We start from the raw sequence: 20,228 nt of genomic DNA on the forward strand, positions 1-20,228 counted from the left end.
GAAGTAAAGGGTTGCTGTGCCATCAGGAGCACCATGACCCACCCTGAGGTTCCTGCCATTTGTAAGGTCAAGTGTGGGGCCCCTGAGTCCCCCCAAACCCCCACCTGAACCATGCAACCACTTGGGCGCTTCCATTCATATTTGGATTTGAGTAGGAACTCTAAACTGTGCACTGCAGGACCAGTTTTTTGAGGTGGGATGGGGAGGCAGGAGAGCTTGTAAGAATGTTTAAGGTTTCGTTAAAAGGGCAAGGCTCAGGGAAATGTCATGTATAAACAGGAGGCCACCCATCTGCCCCTTCAGGGTGCAATCCACACCTGCTGCTCTGCCCCTCCCATCTGAGGCGTCTCACTGAAATAGGGGCTTATACCCCGAAACAATTATCAAAGGCCGCTCTCCTCAGATTTGCCCTATTCAGCCAATTTCCGACTTGGTTCCCATCTTTTACTTTGGGAAGGAAAACAGTGTAGAAATTAGGAAGGCAAAGGAGATGGTCTGAGGGTGTCTTGTTTTACACCTGCCTGACAGCCTCCAGACCTCGAAATTACCAAGAATCCAAACCATGGGGTGATCTCTCTCTTTTACCAAAGGAGTCGCACTGGGTTCCTCTCAGTGCCAGTTCCTGTAGTGCATGTGAAGCACAGCTGTATCGCTTCTCCAGGAAGAGGTCACCCAAAGGGAGGGAGATCTCGAGTATAGGGTCACTGTCGGGGCCTGACTCACTGACAGGGACCTCGTAGCCAAGCTGAGGCTGAGCTCAGGCCGTGCCCTGCTCGGGACCGTCTGTGGAGTCGTGGTGCGGCTGCACACCCACGCACACCCGGGCTGAACAAACCGAGGCAACCTGGGGCAGATGTGCCCGCAGGGACAGCTAAGCTACCTTAGGGCCTCCTAGTGGGGCGCTTTCAGCCTGCTCTTTGGCCACGCTGAGCAGGTGCCACGTCAGCAGAGGAGGAATGCTTCCGTCTTGTCCCCCGACCCCTGAGGAGGAGGCCGAGCTGCAGCCGGGACCTCCAAAGTGAGGGCGATTTTGAACTCTACCTCCGCACGCCGCTGCAGGAGATGTACAGAGATCGTGTTTGGAAGTGAGGGGTGCGTCACCTACAGAAGCACTTAAGGAGCTCCTCACTTGTACGTGAACACAGAGACAGCCACAGAAAGGGATCCCTGCCGGCCATCGAGATGTGAAATCACCGGTTTCCCTTCATGGACTTGGGCACTGGTTTTCTCTTTCTCACTCAGAAACATAACTTCTCTATGCTCAGCTGTTTCTCTCCTTTAGGGTCACACACTTTCACACACGTATGCACACATCTAGCTCCGTCTTTTATCCCACTCACCGTCAGGAAAAAGCTGATGAACACAAGTCAGATTCCAGCCCTGTCCAGATAGCCAAAGGGAGGGAGCATCTGGGCCAGGTCTGAGCCAAAGCCCTTGGTCCTCCCAATATGCTATAAATAAGTGGGCTGGTTAAGGGCTGCTCATGGCTCGGATTCCACTTCAGCTCATGATCAGACTTTGACCGCCTGGTCGTCTCTGTCTCTTTAGGAGCCAGCTTGGTTGGCTTGCACAGCTCAGAAGTGAAAAGGTCCCTCTTGTTACCTTGAGATACCAGGTAGTTCTAAGTCTCCTGAGAGCCACACTGCTGACTCTCTCGGAGGCTTTCTGGGAAATCAAAGCTGACCCTCTACCTTAGAGCCTGCCCCATCAAGCCCAGCCAGCCACACAGACCACACTGTGTTGGGCAAACTTGATAAATCCCCTCGCATGCTGTGATTCTTGACTAACTCCCCCTCGCCTGGGGAGACCAGGCCTCAGTTTGGTTGGTTTCCATTTAAGTTTCAGCAGTTATGCAAATCAGATTTCTGATTGTGTCTGAAATTCCGGTGTGTACAGGAATAGCAGGTTGCTTAATCTCTAAATTCAAAGCCAACCCCCTTTCCAAACACAGACAAAGGTGCAGCCTGGCTCACGTGGCTGATGAAAGGACCCACCCTTACCAGCTCGGACGACCTGACTTGTCAAGTGTACTGCCGCCATCTTGTTTTCCAGGCTCAAACTCCCACGAGGCGCCATATGGACATATTTCCATCCTTCCTCACTTGTTTTCATTTGTCAAACTAGGCCCCACCCCCATTCCTCTCTACTGACAGCATCCAATTTCCAAATACAGGAGGAGAGATGGCTGCCATGTCCTGGAGGAAAAAAAGATACATATGTATATATATCCCGGACATTTTAGTTTTCTTCTTAAACTACAGTCTCCTGTGAGAAACTTCCCTGTGTTTCTGCAATAGACAATAAGCTACTTACAGAAGTCAGCTGCACATCCAGGCCGGCAGTTTTGACACAAGTTAAACATGAGTAGGGTCAAGATTTTCCTCTTCTCTTATTAAAAATGACATTAACAATGAGAATTGTGTGTCCAGGTGTAAGGCTGGCCAGCCTACCATAAGCTTTCATAGAGACCAATAAAGAAACATTGTTCTAAATCTGAGAAAACTTGATATTCACTTAACTCTCTATCTTATTATTATTTTTTTAATTAGAAAACATCTTTTTTTCCCCAAAGTGGCAACACCAAACCACTCAGATTGTTCCTGTCAGGCCAGCATTCAGTCTGCAAAAGGGGAAAAAAGAAAATGAATCATTTTTGAGTAAGAGAGCAGTTTTGGTTCCCTCACCAGGTTCTTTTAGCGGTGGACATGGTCAACATGTGGTGGGTCTCAGGGTATCTACCCCAGCAGGTTTACCAGTGATGAGAGAGGGTGAAAATCCAAATACAGACACATAGTTCACCTGACATTTTTTTTCCTTTGTCTGGACCCTGCGGAAAATCTTCAACTTCCTTGTTCTGAAATCTCCCCTTCTGGAGAGATTGCCATCTAACACAGATCAAGAAACTAAAATCAGGTTCCAAAACAACAGCCCATTCGAACTGCCAAGGATGTAATGAGCTGATCCATCCTCCGGTCACATGGCTCCTGAATGATGTCAGTCAGGGGGTCGGCAAATGTTTTCTCTAACGGGTCAGATAGTAGATATTTTAGGTTTTGCAGGCCCCATCTGTCTCTGTCCTGTATTCTTTGTTTGTTTCTTCAACCCTTGAAAATGGAAAGCACATTCTGAGCTCTGCAGCTGCACAGAAACAAGCTTGGCCAGGCTGGATCTGGCCCACGGGCCACAGTGTACCGCACTCTCACTGTTTCCAGCATGGACCCTAGAATGGCCTGCTCTCCCAGCTCAGCTTAATTCCCTGCAAATAGCACCAGTGTGAAGGATGGGGGACAATGGGGATGCACCCAGGTGGACGGTAGGGAAGAAAGAACAAGAGTGGGGATGGAGGTGGAGGTGGTAGAGAGGGTTCCTAAAGGACCACAGGAGTGCCGCTCCCCCTCCCATAAACAGCTCCAGCAGTGGAAGGCTGGGAAGTCACAGAGATAAGGTTCGAGCTTGCCTTGATTAAAGCGCAGCCATCTCCCAGCCCTCCAGGCCTAAAATGCAAAGCCACAAGACTTGGCCAGCACCAAGCGAGGCTGACAGCTAGCCAGTCAGCCAGCAGCAATCGAAGCAGCTCCCACATCTGCCTTCCCAGACACACCCCTGTGGCTAGCATGGCATTCTCAAAGCTCAAAGAGTGCCAGGAATCAGGCTGGATGATTCGGCTGAAATTAAGTTCTCTATCTAATTCTGATGCTCCTGTCACACTGACCACACACACCACTTCCGACCTATCCCATGTCAGCTCAATTTCATAACACTCTGACCACTTCATTGTGGGGGGAAATCCAAATCAAATTATCCAGGCGCCCATCAGAAGCAAAGCCTGGAAATGGTTCAGAAACCCAGGCTGGCGACAGCCTTTATTCTGCTCTGCTTCTCTTATCACAAGCCCCGACGAAGCAGAGGATGCTCTGAGACTCAGCTACAACCGCGGGAGCCACAAATCAATCTTTTAAATTATCCTCGCGTGTGGCTGCCACCCATCGCCCTCCCCGTTTATTTTTTGCTTCCGAGTGAGAAGACGGCACGGTGACAATTTCCAATCCTCTCCCCTTGACACTTCCCCCACTCCACCCCCAAATATTCAGGATCCACACTTTACTCTCACTATTCTTTCCAATTCCCTGATTTAGAGGCTGAGCAGAGGCAGCCTGCCTTAATGGAGAAAACATTAGTGCATTCAGGCTTCACTCTGGACCCTAGTCAATTTCTGGATATTTCACAGCTGTTATACATCCACCTCCCTTCTTACAAAAAGCCAGTGAAAATTAGCAAGCACCTTGTTAGCTCTGAAGTATGAAAATATAGCAACAGTCAAGCCTGAAAATCGGTTTCTGGTTGACTGTCTTCAAAGTATCTGTTCTAAAACAGTATCTGCAATTCACTGTTGATCTGCCAAGTTTTAGATTGATTTTAATTTAAATGTTATGTGATTTGGGGTGATTTTTTTTAAGGCAACCCCCAGACTGTAACTGTCATTTGGTCATCACACTAGTAACTGAAAAAAACTCTGCCTTGGGCGGATATCAGCACAATTCAGGCTAAGTCTGTTTCTTATGTCAATACTATCTATTCATTTCTTATAGAGTTTAAAAAAGAAAGAAACCTTCGGAAGACATGTAAGTTGTGTTCAGAGAGGAGGACATGAGATTCTCTTGGCCGCTCAGGTTTCCCCTCCTACCTGCATCAGGTGAGCATTCTCCACTGTGTTTCACAGTCACTGGAACAGGACAGACTCCAAAGTGTGCCGTGCTTCATTTCTCTTCTCCATTCAGTTCTTTAAAGTCCTGGGTTATTAACTATCAACAAAAGTGTGAGCCGTGCCAGTGCACGCTCCGACTTCCTGCCGAGTCCCCATACTCTGCCGAGCTCAGGAGTAAGAGCTCTTGCTCGCTCTGTCTCTTCCCTCCTCCCCTCAGCTTCACCTCCTGAGCGCCAGGGCCCCACCCACAGCACTCAGATCATTTTTCATTTATGAGTGCATCCTGCTAAACTGTGTTTGAAAGAGAACAAGCCAACCCTTGCCCTGCCAGCGTATTGGAACCACGCTGCTAAAATGGCTTTGATTTTCTGGGAGGGGAGTAAGGGGAGCGGGTAGGAATCAGAACCCAGCAGAAGTCATCTGTGCCTTCCTCCTGCAGGTATCTGTGCATCAGCTCTTCCACCAGCACAGGAAGCACATCTTCGTGATGGAGCCACAACTCCTTCATTATACAGATACCACCCCCACCCACTGAGCTGGACTGAAGATGTCAGGCGTTAAGACAACCAGAAATATACTGAAATGTGTATTTCATGTGCCCCCAAGATGTGAAGCCAAGATAATGGGTCAAGAAACTTTTCCACCCAGTCACCTTCACAACATTAAATATTTCACTATGCATTTTATATTAAACAGCCAGGCTCTTACTACATTCAAGTGGAAATAGAAACTGAGACTTTAAATAATTTTGCCATGATGACCGCAAAGCTATAATCTTCCTAACCTAACATCACTCTCATCTTCCATCCCAGACCACGACCAGCAAAAATAGAGATTATCAGCCAGCCCTTGAGAACACTTACTCCAGTTAGAATGTCAGCAACTACTAAGATGACTTGATTTTACTAAGACTTTATCAGGATATAGAATTTTTAAAAATAGGTTTCCATATATATATCATGATTTCCACTAGGTGTAAAATTCACCTAATTTGGCAGCTAGAGCAAAAGGCGTCTTTCATGGTCCATCAGCTAGAGACATAGGTCTCCAAAACCCTACAACCCTCATGGTAGGTACGAAAATTCACATCAACTGTTTAAATGGGAACGATGCCTTGTTATTAAAATACCGACTGTCCTTCAGCACCTACACTTGTCAGGAACAAAAGAGCAAATGTTCTCTACTCACTGTAGTTACTCTCAGGTCGCGCTTCCGGAAAACCGGGAAGGACTGTTGGGTTTTAGGACTGTTTGTCTTTTAAAAATCTATTCATTTACTCACTTAGAATTTGTCTTTTATTAAGCTTAGAGATTTATCCAATATGTCTTTTCACTGCTAGGAATCCCAGATTGTCATGAGCTAGTGCCAGTCACCGTGGGAACTTCTTCAATCTTCAAAATTATTTTTTAAATTTTCACGTATTAAAAAACTGATGACTGAGAATCTGGACTTAAAGTCTGGTTGTTTTGGTTGTTTGATTATTCTCGTGTTTTGTTTTGTTTGTTTGTTTAACAACTAGATAGTTAAAATGTATCCTAAAAAGAAAACACTGTAAGTTTCCATACATGCTCAAAATCAGGTTCTGGTCATCTTAACACCCTAAAACCACATCCTCAAAAAAAAAAAAAAGTGATCTACCTTTTGTAGATGAGAAAAAGGAAAATAAGAGCAAAAGCCACTGGCGTGTACACAATGTTTCACTGGTGAGGCTGAGAGAACTGATGGGAGGATTAGTGCCAAGCCTCCAAACCCAAGTAAGGAAACCTGGACCAGTCTGAATTGTCACACGCAGTTCAGGAGCCTAAAAGCTGATTATGTGGGTGACCTCCTAGGATTTGCCTTCCCAGTTCAAGGAATGTGGATTTGCTCTGAGTTTTAACTAAGGAGAAGAAAATCTGTTCCTTAAAAAAAATTTTTTAAAGAAGTGGGGAAAAAAAGGAGGTTAAAATTTCCTTGGCCCATGACCAAGCTATAGTCTTAACCAGAGGTAAAATTCGCCTGTGGAGTATCCTCTCCAGTATTAGTTTGTGACATCTGCCAAAAACCTATGGTAAAACCAGTTATTCCACCTTTCTTGTGTCCCATTCTCTCAACAAGTGGGGATAATATATCACATAATTTTGCTTTAAGGGGAAATGCTGCTACATTTACTCATAAAACCAGCCATGTAGCATGTACCAGATTGCAGCAAGTCCACAAGCCATTAAAACATCTGACCACCCCAGGTTTCAGGGCAGATGAGCTGTTGGTCAAACTGCCCACATTAGGAGTCTGGAGCTCTACGTCCTTCTCACCCACTGTAGTTCCCAGGCTTAGGGGACCACCATGCCCTCCCTCTCTGTGGTCTGGGAGGGACCCTACAGATTACTTAGTTGTCCCTCCTCATTGGTGGGGATGGGGAGACAGATGCCCAGAGAGATGAGGAAACTTGCCCAGGTCAGGGCACATTAGTGGAAGTCCTGAGATTAGAACACCGATCTTCCTGATTCAAACTCTAGGAGAGAGCTGGGTGGACAAGATGTAGACCGTCACAGCCAGGAACTACAGGCAGGAGCTCAGTGATGGCTCTCCATCTGGTTAGCCCAGCCTGGAGACACACTGGGAAAAGTTGTTCTGTGAACTAAGTTCCCACTTTTCCATTCTTTGGCCATTGAATAAAACTTCTGCTGTTCCAAAAGAAAAAAAAAGAAAAAAGAAAGCGAGCGAGAGAGAGCCATGCTGAAGACTCTCCCATGAGCAAAAGCAGAAGAGTAACAAATGAACTATCAGAAGACAGGCAGCTAGAGAGTGATTCTCCAGCAGAGAAAGGAATCGACAACATCACAAAAGCCAACGGACACCTCAGGGTACATACCCCAAAGAATCGAAAGCAGAGACACAAGCAGCTATTTGTATAACCACATAATAGCAGCGATGCCCAAAAGATGAAAGCAACCCAAGTGTTTAATGATGGATGAATAGATAAATAAAATGTGTTATCTACATAGAATATTATTCAGCTTGAAAAAGGAGGGAAATTATGATATGCTACAGTGGAGATGAACCTGGAGGACATGCTACGTGAAACAGACCAATTGCAAAAAGACAAATATCGTATGGTTCCCCTCATGTGAGGTATGGAGAGAAGTCAGATACACAGAGACAGAAGACAAAATGGTGGTCCAGGGGCTGGGGGGAGGGGAGAACAGATATTTATTATATAATGGGTAGTTTCAGTTTTACAAGATGGAAAGTGTTCTGGAGATGGATAGTGCTACAATGAGAATATATCTAATGCCACAGAACTGTACACTTAAAAATGGCACATTTTATATTACGTGTACAGTTAGCCCTTGGTATCTGCAAAGGCTTGGTTCCAGGACCCACTGCATATACTAAAATCCATGGATGCTCAAGTCCCATAGTTGGCCCTCTGTATCCACGGATTTCACATCCACAGGTCCAACCAACCTCAGATTATAAACATAGTAGTATACGTATTGAAAAAAATTCACATATAAGTGGAGCTGTGCGGTTCAAACCCACATTGTTCAAGGGTCAACTGTACTTTGAAAGAGCCAATGGAACCTGGATTTTCTTTACAATTTCCCATCAGCCAGTCCTACAGCTAGAATGCTTCACAGTATTAAAGACACAAAGTGAAAAGACTCTCACTTGTCAAAATTCATAAATAACTTGAAAACAAGAGGAAGCACTCAAGTTTCCTTCTCTCCTTTCCCCATCCCCCAGTCAAAAATAACTCACAGAAAATTCTGAAAGCCCACAGGTACTCAGGGTGTCTCCACGTCCTGTGATGGGAGCTGATAACATGATGCAGATGGGCACACCCTGCAGCTTGTGCAAGCAGGACAGCTGGGACCAGAAACTCAGAGAAGCAGCTCCCTTCCAACTTCTGTCATCAACGCAGACAATTCACAAATACCCTTGAGGAAGCCAAGGTCTGTGCAGCTGTAATCCGTTCCTCTCCTCCAGAGAGCTCTCTGAGAGCTCACATCTCCCTTTCACCTCACTGCACTTGGGCAGCATATCCAGATGCCATTGTGCTTCTTTGGTCTTTAGTGATATACAGAACTGATTTTAGCTGTTGAATCTGCCCCATTGGACCAGAAGTTGCTGGTGGATAGAGCTTCCCAGCTCTCTGATCAGCTCTTTTGGTCTCCATCCTTGACTTTCCCCTGCCAGGGTATCTGGAGGGGCACCAGCATTTCTGTCTCCCTCTCTCCTCGTGCCTGGGTTACCACCTCTACACTCGTGGCAATAACAGCCAAGTCAGAGTTGCCAGCTCCTCAACCTCCAACTCCCTTCGGAGCTTCAGACCCAGACCTCTGCCTGCCTCCTGCCCGGCTCCAGCTGAAGGTCCCTCAGCATCTCAAACTCAGCACGCCCTGAAATAAAACCCATTATGCTCTCTGTCACCTGGTCCCTCCTCATCCAGTTCCTCTTTTAATTACTGTCAATCCCCAGTCACTCAAGCACAAATGAGTCATCCTTGACTTCTTCCTTCACATTTGGTGGTGAGCTCCTGTCAACACTACTTCTTAAATCTTTCACCTGTCCTGTCCCCTGTGTTTTGTCACATTTTAGAGCCTTGACTCCCAACTACCCTCTCTTCCTCAGTTGTTGATCCCTTCAATCTACTGGACACAGAGACAGTCAGTGGTAAACACGTAAGATCTGCCTGATAATTTCTCATCGTCCTAATACTTTCTCATGCCCAAAGAATAAAGCCATTCTTGATCTAGCTCCAACGCCTGCATCATGGAACATGCCAGCTGCTGCACTTTTTTGTGTATCTATGCTTTCACATAATCCAGTGGTTCTCTCCTACGGTGAGGAGGAGGGGTTGCTATTGACATCATTTAGTGGGTAGAGGCCAGAGAGGCTGCCAAATACCCAGCATTGCACAAGACAGCCCGCTGCAACAAAGAACAAACCATATGGGTTCTGAGAGAGTTAGGATACACTTGTGTTTATTGTTACCATGATGGCTTCCCACTCTAGGGGCTGCGAGCATAAGTGTTGTCAGGGTGCAGGAAATCGAATGAGAAAAGCAGATTAGGCAAAAGCAATGGGAGATGTTCAGGACTGGAGCAGATATGTCTTTCCTAAAGCCTTCAGATTCAAAATTCCAAAAACCCTGAACTGAATCACACAGCAAAGGGGTGGGTCTGTAACTTCTCTGAGGCTCCTGAGCAGGGATGGGGTTGTTCTCCTCTCTGGCACTTGCTTCCTTGGAAATACTCGACCAATATTTACTGAAAATTTCCCTCTCATATTGCCCTTCAAAGCCTGGCATACTCCTAAGTTCTAGTATGTAAACAAACAAAAGGACAAAACTCTCTTCATCTCAGAACCTTAAGACAGTTTCACTGCCCTTTTGAATCCTACCCCCCTTAAAGGGTTCTTTGTAATCTTTCTAATGACTTTACTCTGGTTTTTCCAAACAAACAAACAAACACCAAAAAACACTATAAAACACTAGTTTGAGGAGATGCGCTATGGAAGAAAGACTCCATGGTCAGATAAGTTAAAGAAATTTGCATATTAGCTCTCCCTTTAATTGATGCATCCAAATCATATTTTACCAAACAGTTCTCACACCTACCTTTTTATAATGTAGCTTATTAATAGGAAACAAGTGCTTTGAGGACTTTTTGACACTCTCAGGCACTCTTCTTGGCTGTCTGATTTGGTCTCCCCTTGGAATAGGGTACTTTTTAATTTAAACTTCCATTTGTGTGCAGAAAAGTGCCAACTCCCCCCAACTTGGTCCCATCCTTCAGGCTAGGACCATTCTCTCCTTCTCCACATCTAAACGAATGTGGGCACGTTGAAGGTGCCCAGTGTTCTTCGGGAAGGAGACATCTTGGGTCAAGATGGAAGGATGTGAGGAGAGTTCACATAGTGGTAAGAAAGTGTAACAGAACAGGAAGCACACAAGTGAGGACAGGAAGTAGGCAGGTGAGGAACAGGAAGCGCATAGGTGAGCCCTGGGCCCTAGCTCCTGGACAAGGACACCTGTCTCTTAAGGCTATTGGTCACCTCAGGCCAGCTTTTCAGAATCAAGGCCCATTAATGAGGATTAGGTCAGTAAAAAAGATAAACATGTTTCTTTTAGATGTATATAGAGAAAAGGCCCAGTCATTTCGAGGCAAGGAAAATCTAACTTCAGAAGAGCAGAGAGCCTCTATGACTTGCACACCTGGCAGATTCCTTCCCAGAAAGCTGGAGCAGCCCTCGCATTTGCACCTGCCTGGCCCCTAGCTGTGAACAAACCACTGAGACCCACCAGCCAAGGGTCTTGAAAACAGAAGACACTAGGCATTACATAACACCCTGAAAGTAGTGATTCCTTCTGTTGCTAGTGAAGATAAACATTAAATGGCAGGTTTCAGATCTTAACAATGTCTCTTAAAAAAAAAAAACTCTAAAAATCACACAAAAAATTAAGTTACCAATCCACCTTTCTCAGGTTCACAATGCAATTTTAAGTTTTTTTTTTTACAAGTACATAAATTGAAATTAATAGATAAACTGGGTGAGTGTGATATGGTTTTCAACATGCGGTAAGTGCTCAGCCCTCACTTTCTAGCCTGGCTTGTCCGCCCAATTGGTCCTTTGAATTGGGGGTAGTTTCTTCATAGAAATGGAGATATTTTGGGTTTCAGAAACTAAGTCCAGCCCCATCACAACTTGAACTCACTCCCATGAATCTTCCCGCAACTCGAGGACCCCCTGAACCAGGCCATGGACGTCGGTGGCTACTCACACTCAGGGGGAAGAGGGAACAAGGGGCTCCCTTAGCTAATGTCATGGCCCCTGGCAGCTCGAGATCTCTCTCAAATGCCTCTCCAGGCCCTGGGCTTCCCATGAAATCAATTTTGGGAGCATCCCTGCAGACATTTCCCCAAAGCTTTAGTCCATGGTCTTATTGGTGTCCATGGGATTGGCTTTCAAGACCAGAGGCACACAGTAATTAAGAAGGGTCTCTCTAAACACTTGTGCTGTGCAGACTTGCTGGGCAGATGAGATCCTGTCCACATGAAGACTCTCGCCTGGGCAGGGTGATGTGTGCTAAGCAGGAAGTAATGGACAGAGATAGTGGTGGGGGCAGTATTTCCACAGGGAGGTGTCACCGTGGGCTGGGGTGAGCAGGAGAGACCTTCCCAAGGACTTAAGCAAAGGCTGCTGCTTGGTGCTGACATTTCCCACAATTTCCCATTCCTCCCCTCGTAGAGGAAAGGAAAGTGGGCTCTTCCTCGCAGTTGCTGCACCTGGAGACACTTGCATTCTAGCCTGACCCACCTGGCACCACCACAGCGAGCAGAACACGTCAAATGGCAGGCTTGTTAAACAGGCATTCTAGAAAGGATGGCTGCCAGCCAAGCTCAGGATCAGAGTGCTGCCCACACTTCTTGGAGCCAGTGAACTGGGTGAGCATGATAAAGTCCACAGTCATTTCCATTACACATTCCACACAAGGAAACAAAAACGGTGGGCAGGGCTTGGACTCCCCAACCCTTCCAATTTTATTTTTACTACACTGATATTGTCAAGTAATCAAAGTGTTGCCACTCATTCGGTTCTCAGAAACTGAAGACGGTGTGGATGGTTAATTACTCCATAATGACCCCACTGAGCGAGGTGCATCCTAAACTCATGTAGACTGTGGAGGTGCATGCCTTTCAGAGGGCTCAGAAGCAAGGCAAGGTCTGGGCAGTTCCCAAGCTGCAGGAGAATAAGCTGAAATTTTGACTCTTGCCAGGTGCTAAGGGGTCAAGGGGAGCCGTGGGTGCCCAGGCTGCAAGGGCCTTTCTGAAGAGCTGGTGAAACCTGCGTAGGCTGGAAATGTGTCTTCTTCAAAGCAGCTTCTGTGACAGCCAGCGCCTCCCCTCCCTGTCTCCGCCTGCTCTTCTGTGAGCTCCACGGTGGCGATGGAATTCCCCGAATTCCCCATCGTGTTGTTCAGAGTTTTAAAGGTTTACCTCATCCATTCTGTAATTTCCAGATCTCAAAATAATTCCTCTTAAAAAAAAAACACAGTTCCTTAAGCTTACCGGGTCTACATGAAGAAGAAAAATGATTAGCCTTTCCTACAAGTGGGGAAGGGTGGAGTGAAGGCCTTGGAGGAAGAAATCTATCAAAACCCACTAAATGCCCAATGACGCGTGTGGGCGTCAGCTGCATGCTTTGAAGGTATTTCTCATCTTCACCAGGAAGCACCTTCTCTTGGAATCACGTCTGCTTCTGTGGCGGTAGGAACTTGGCTTCCAAAACCTGAGCTTTCGGAGGCAAACTGGTGGGGAAGCTGGGTCACATGTGGAAATTTCTCTCTATGAGCCTCCAAACAATCACTTGTTTGTTTCCCCCCTCCCCCTACTATTTTTTTTTTCTTTTCCCACAAGAATTTCTCTAAATAATTGAAGGCGATTTCCCATGGGAATTGGGCCACGGTGACTTCCAGGTCTTAAACTTATCTAAAACAGTTTAAAAACAAAAGACACAAGAATGTGCCTGCCTGGCCGGTAACAATACAAATTCTGGCAATAAGAACAGCAGCCAAAGCATGAAACTTCTAGTAGCTCAGTGGAGGGTGGGCTCTGGGGTAAAGCTGATTTGGTTTGTAGTCACTCAAGGAAGAATGTGTGGCATTGACCTAGCACTGACCAACTGAAGTCCTAGCACTGACCAATTGAAGTTTAGTTTTTTTTTTTAATCGAAGTATAGTTGATTTACAATATTGTGTTAGTTTCTGGTGTATAGAAAAGAGACTGAATTATATGTGTGTGTCTGTGTGTGTGTGTGTATATATATATATATACATAATTTATATTACAGATAATAAATGTATTTTATATTTTCATATTCTTTTCCATTATGGTTTATTACATGATATTGAATATAGTTCCTTGCTATACAGTAGGGCCTTGTTTATTTTATGTTTAGTAGTTTGTATCTGCTAATTTATCCCTCCTCCACCCACTTTCCCCTTTGGTAACCATAAGTTTGTTCTCTATGTCTGTGAATCTGTTTCTGCTTTGTAAATAAGTTCACTTGTATCATATTTTAGATTCCACATATAAGTGATATCATATGATACTTGTCTTTCTCTTTCTGACTTACGAAGTTTAATTTTGAAGACCTATGGGAAAAGTTTGCCAAAGGCCTTCATAACTTGAGCAGCGAAAATAATATCAGACTCTGTAAGACATAACTGGGTTCAAGAGCTTCAAAAATGTCTTTAGCTACAACCACTGGTGCACAGTTAACACAGATTTCAGAGTACCGCTGACAGAGGGCTAGATGCTTCACACGGCGGTACAGAATGGAATCTTCGAGAGTTTAAGGAATTTCCCTAAATCACAGATGGGGGAAGAGTTGGAATTCAACTTTCCACCCAAGTCAGGTCTGCCTATTTACAAATCCTATGGTCCCTCCTCTCTGGCACCAGACTCTGAATGTGTCCCACTTGTCATAATGGGTCCGAGCGAGTCCTCTATGAAATCTCTTGGTTGGGGGTAGGCAGCATGTTTTGTGAAAAGAGCCTCACCCGGACAACCATGGATTAAACTCAGCATCCCCTGCTTATTCGCTATGTGACTAACAAGCAAACGTCTCTAGGTCTCCGCTTCCTCATGTGAAAAAGTACAACGCATTCAGAGAGTTTCTGATAAGAGAGAGAAATGGAAATGCTTTAGATCGTCCCAGCACTGGCCACATAGCGGACACTCAGAACATCGTGCTTGTGGTGACTCCTGTATAAAACCTACTCGCTCCGCCCCTACTTCTTCATATTTAAGTTTCCTCTCTACGGTTCTCCCTTATTTAGATCACTAACCAAATTATACATGGCTTGTCCTGGTTCCACAAGTTCCTGGCTTAATTGAAAGTGACAAAGGGGACGCAGGAAGGCCAGTAGAGTGCTCAGCGGAGGGTGGCGTTAAAAGACCCAGAAGTCAGTGCCGTGCGTCCCCTAAAGGGGCTGCCAGCCCCAATCAGGCCACTGGTTACGTGACGAGAGGAGGAAAGAGGGAACCAAGCGCTGCCCAGGGTTTTCCCTGAGAAGCCTCACACAACAGAACACCGACACGGAGTCCCATGGAAAACATCCTGGCCACCTCCCTGGGTAACTGCCTGCCTGTGCTGCCAAAAAGATCAGGTCTCCACTCAGAAGGGGGCACCAGGGACTTCACCTGTTTTATTCTCCAAATTATCTCCTGTCACCTTAGGGATGAGCCAGGTCTTCATCTCTTTTTTTTACTGATGAAGAAACAGAAGGAAACAGAAGTGTAACGACTAAGGCGACTCTAAAAATCAAGGAGGAGCCCGCACTAGGCTTCCTAGCTACGCTGTTTAAAATGAGGAGTTCTCCCTGAGACTCAGGGGACCCAGGGGCACGGTGGGCATCTCTGCCCCTGCCATGGGCTCACTCTAACTTTCCTCAGGGGAGAATTCTGAAATTTCCAGAATGACGCCCATGAACGATTTCCAGATGGTTCTCCGACTTAACTTCTCAATCCCAGGAGCTCTGTGGACTCGCCCTAGCTGGGTCCACGTAGAGCGATGATGTTTGCTCCTGAATGTGCCACTAACTGTTCATCCACCTCTACACCTCTCCTTTCCCTTTCAGCCTCGTGGGCGCCTCCCCTCTGAGCTCTTAGAAAATCCTTTCAGAATTTCTCTTTTCTTTCCATACATCCTCCAGGGGAAAGGGACCTTTTTATTTTCTTCCTAGCTCTCCTTGGCCATTGGTGGAAACAATAGTTTCCACCTGGCAAGTGTCAAATGCCACACATTCCAATCCTGTGGCTCCCAGAATTTCTCTGGGTCCGATGCAAACTCCTGACCACCAAGCCTTAACTGGCTGACCCCCCATCTTTCCTTGAGGCTCCAAGGTTGGCTTTCTCCTTCCCAGCAGGCTGCAGTGTCCCCACTCCCACTCCGGTGTAGTGCCGGTCTTTGTCAACCTTCGCCTCCCATGCCACCCACATCCTTCCCAAGTTTGCAAACAGTGCTACTGAGTTAATAAACACTTCCGCACCAACTGGACCTCCCATGGTGGCAATCAGCACAGGGACCCTCCGAAAATACTGATGGATATTGATGGGAGGTGCGCACCTCTATCCTATTTCACACTCGGGTAAACTGCCCCATCCAGCCTGGGGCTCCCTCCCTCCCCCAGGCACCTGGACACTAAGTTTAATCTCCAGCCAAATGAAAGGCTGGGGGACAGCTAGGCAGGTGAGCTCTGTACTCCTAGCACTCTGTAGGTGACAAAGCCTCCAAGGAGCTGGCATCAACGAACACCCAGGATCCTGGAAGAAAACAGCTGGACACGTGCAGGTTGCAGCCTTGCAAAAGTGACACTCAAATCAGGACAAGCTCAGTCTAAAAATAGATGCACCAGAATTAGGGCATGGGAAGGTTTCAGAAGGCACAGGAACTCAACATGTAGCTCACAGGGTTTGCTTGCGGGGCTGGGCTGGGCTGGCTGGTATCCTGGGTGTGAGGCAACACAAATATGGCACCAGCGTACTTGTTCACTTCTTGCTCAAAGGCAATCAGGGACCTGGTGGGAGGAGAAATGAGGCCTCTGTACTCAACCAAGGGCACACAAAGGCACTCTCCCATCCCACACAACTGCAACTGGGGTGAGAAGCCAACCCCGGGATCCAGCCAACCATCTCTGAATGACGCCAGGGAGATGTGCTGCTCCAGGCAGGGCGACCACAGCTGCCAGCACGGACACCAAGGCCCTGTTCTCAAAGGAACTAAGAATGAAAGCCTTTTATTTTATCTGGGTATTTTCACACCCAGAAAATACACCTAGAAAATCTCCAGAAAAAAAAAATGGAAAAAATAAATTGCAGCCTAAAAAAACCCAAACAGCTGTTTGCCTTCCAAGGATTCCGTGTTTTGACTTCATAAGCATTTTTGCAAACAACGGGAGCACGTATGGGCCCATGACCCACCCCAAAGGCCCATAATACGTGCACGCAGAGAGCCTGCAGCCCCTGCCAGACCAACCTCCAATCAATTCTTCTTCAAAACAAGGGGCTCTGAGTAAAGGGTGTCTGAACAAAGCACTGGTCTCAAGGTGCCCTGTAAAAAGGAAAATTTCTTTGCTGACCGAGTGGAAGACCACACTGTGCTCAGAGAAGGCCAAGTGTCCGTGAACCTCTCTTTCATCTATTTTTCAAAAACATGCCTAAGAATATTTGTTTTGACACAGGATAAGTGTTGAAAGAAAGAAAAATTAAAAATCAGTCAATGCACATGCACTAGCCCTAGCGCACACACGCAGACACACACCCAGGCAGACCAGGACCCCCTCTCTCTCACATCCACCACCACCAGTCTTTGACACTTTGGCCTATACACGGATCAAATGATGAGCTCATAAGCCTTCAGGGTGTTTTTGGTCAAACTCAGAAATGTCTTTCTCTTGGGGAGAGAGTTTGGAAAGTTCTCTGGCCTCTGGGCTGAAATGTCTGGATACAAGGCTCAGACGAAGATGGTTCTCTTGGCTGAGCGCCCAGAGGATGAGCAGCGAGGCAGAGAGGAGACCCGGCCTTGGGGTTCCCTGCCTCTGCGGGGAACACCGGCCGGCACACGTCTGCGGCTGGTGACCTGGTTAAGCGGGGACTACAAACAAAACCGAGAGAGGCCACGGGGCTGAAGCTGGTCTGGGAAGGGCCAGCTATAGTGGGCTCAGGGTCATTGTTTTCTTTGCATGGACTTGACAGCTGCAATCTAAGAAGATCTGGCACTTTCAAAGTGAAAGATATTTTCCCAACTAGAGTGTCGGCAGCAGGAGGGCAGATGCCAGCTCTTCCCAATTTTCCTCTGCATCATTGCACAGATCTGGAAACACCCAACGTAACTTCTTTGAGAAAGTAAAGGTGTCCAGAGAAGCCCCCCTAGGGCTTTTCAAAGAAATAGGAATTCATATCCAAAGCTTTATCTCTCTCCCAACAACTTAGCACATTTTCACCACCCTGGGCTTTCCCTGTGCCCTACATTTTGCTGAACTCAACCTCTGTATATGCTAATCCCCGCCAGGCTCACTGTAAATATTTCATGCTGCCCCTCCTCTCTTACAAGCACTTGTCAGAATTACTGAGGCTGCTACATTGAATTCAGGTTTGCCCCACCAGCTTTCTATGTCAGTTCTGTGTTGAGCAGGGACACTGCAGAGTGTAGCCTCAATCTGAACTGCACTTCCAGCTGGAACAAAAACAACCTTTGTCCCTGAATTATTGCCCGAGTTTCTTCTAAGAAAATGGGGTTAGTCAGCTGTGGCGCCAGATTTCATTGGGTTCCTCTCACATTTACTTCTGTCCTCCAAAAATTTCAGAGTTGTCTCCCGAGACATGCACTATCCACTAGTAAAAATTTCCTTCTCGAAATGAGATCCTTGTGGTGATCATTTTGTAATGGACAGAAATATCAAATCCCTAGGTTGTGTACCAGGAACTAACATACTGGTGTAGGTCAATTATACTTTAAAAAACAAAATCCTAGGGGAAAAAGATGAGATTTGTGGTTACCAGCAGTGGGAAGGAAGCAGAGGGGGAATTGGGTGAAGATGGTCAAAAGGCACAAACTTCTGGTTATAAAATAAATAAGTACTAGCGATATAACGTACAATGTAATTAACATAATTAACACTGCTATGGGTTATATATGAAAGTTGCTGTTTAGAGAGTAAACCCTAAGAGTTCTCACAAGGGGAAAAAACTCTTGTCTACAAATAAACAAAATGCAAAGAAACACACACACACACACAAAATGAGATCCCTGCGTTAGAAACAGGATCTTTAGCATGAACCACTGGGAATGACAATGCAGTGAATTTTGTCATTAGTGATTTTACTTTTAAAACTTCAGTTTTTAAAAAATGTTTTGGGGCTGAATGGGCACAAGTCACTTGAACCGAGAATTTTCCTAGCTTTTCAATTCTGGGTCGCGTGGCCTTAGACACGTTCATTGAGGCACTCTGTGGCTGGGCTGGTGCCACTGAAGAGCTGCAGACGCTGACAGCTGTGTCACTGAGATGCAGGGAGTGACATCTGGCTCCAGCTCTCAGCAGCAGGGAGAAGGGCGGTGGGTGGGGCCAGGGGCAGGGGAGTGACCCGATTAAAATGCAAATAAGGCCTCTGCTGCTTGCTGCTCAATGAACGCTGCTGAAGGAAAATGAATACATCTATGGCGAGCCCCTGGCCAGATCAAGACTTCACCAAGATCAGAAAAATGCAAACTAAGACCATTCAGGATGACTTGATCTCTGATATTCTGTAGGCTCTAAACCCTGGTCATAGTGAACAAAGGTGCTAAAGAATCAGATTCGGTCCTCCCTCCGCCCCCCAGTTACTTAAGCTTTGACCTGCGTTCTCACCGGAGGATGTAGACCATCCCTGTAAGGACCAAACTAAGACAGCAAGAGTGGGAAGCGGGGTGGAGATGGGAACAGGGATTTCTTAAATGGACACGCAGTTAAAATTTAAGAATCACATGCCACTGTGTCCAGAGTTACAGTATTTAATTCTTACAATAACTTTTAGCATTTCAGCATTTGTATCTTTTCCAGTTTTACAGACTAGGTAACTAATCAGAGGTACGAAGGACATTTGCCTGAAGTGGCCCAGGTGATAAAGAAACCATCGGCTAATTCTTGGGTTCGTGTTCCTTTCACATCTACACTGTTCCTCCAGTCAATATATTTCCCCCAAGTCTCTATTATTTTCAGGCCGTGGGCCTCCACGTGAGGCTTGTCTCAAGAGCCACAGAAAACCTGAAGCCTAGAAGTACACAAGGAATTTCTTACAAAGAAGAAAGATGCTGATCCTTCTCTCACTCGTTAACTCTTGTCATCACAGCGCTCAGGATGTGGGACCCAGCAGAGGGTGGGAGGGGAGCACCCCTTCCCTGGAGCTCCTGCTGTGACATCTCCAATTAGCACACCTGACACCTGAGGAGAGGCTTCTGCTTTAAAAAGTACCTGGGGAAAACACTGTCGTGCTGGACGGACGCCTGCACAGAGCAAGCTTCATCTGTGGAGGTGAACAGTCTTCCCCGAGGGCCCTCAGGGTGGCCCCATCTCACTGCTGGCTGTGCCAGCGACAGTCAGAAAAGCAGAGCAAGGTAAACCGGGCCCAGGACCCAGAGGAGCACAGAGGTGTGACCCTGTCCCTGCCGAGGCCCTAGGTACCGAGGACAGGCACTACCACCTGGTCTTTGTGGGGTACAGTCAAGGCTGGGGCTGAGGAATGAGAAGAGTGAAGTGTGGCGGACACTGTAAATCGGCTCATCAACCCCCATGTAGCAGAAAATTCGAAAAACCACATCTCTCAGAATCCCCGGCAGTCAGAGCACAGGCCTGGGAGCTAATTTTCACCAACCAGACCTGGATGCAGAAGTGGGCAGGGGTCACCCTGAGGGGAGCAGCGGGGAAGGGGGCACGGTCTCGGCAATCTCCCCGGAAGTCCAGGGCCTGAGCAGAGAGTAGGGGCACATGGTTTCC

The 20,228-nt window shown here is 46.7% G+C and overlaps 1 protein-coding gene across 4 annotated transcripts in view; it reads right to left on the reverse strand.

Annotated features, from left to right (window-relative positions):
• PDZD2 (PDZ domain containing 2) overlaps positions 1–20,228 on the reverse strand; it is a 396,035-nt gene that overhangs the window by 125,748 nt on the left and 250,059 nt on the right. Inside the window, exon 1 of one of the 4 annotated variants that reach the window (XM_015235445.3) lies at positions 4,685–4,912. The exons of the other annotated variants lie outside the window; for them this stretch is intronic. The gene's annotated coding sequence lies outside the window, so the exon portion shown is untranslated. Of the gene's footprint in view, positions 1–4,684; positions 4,913–20,228 lie in introns of those variants that run through there. 4 annotated transcript variants of the gene reach the window in all.

Source organism: Vicugna pacos, chromosome 3 (genome assembly GCF_048564905.1).
Source record: "Vicugna pacos chromosome 3, VicPac4, whole genome shotgun sequence".
In the NCBI taxonomy this organism is placed as follows: Eukaryota; Metazoa; Chordata; class Mammalia; order Artiodactyla; family Camelidae; genus Vicugna; species Vicugna pacos.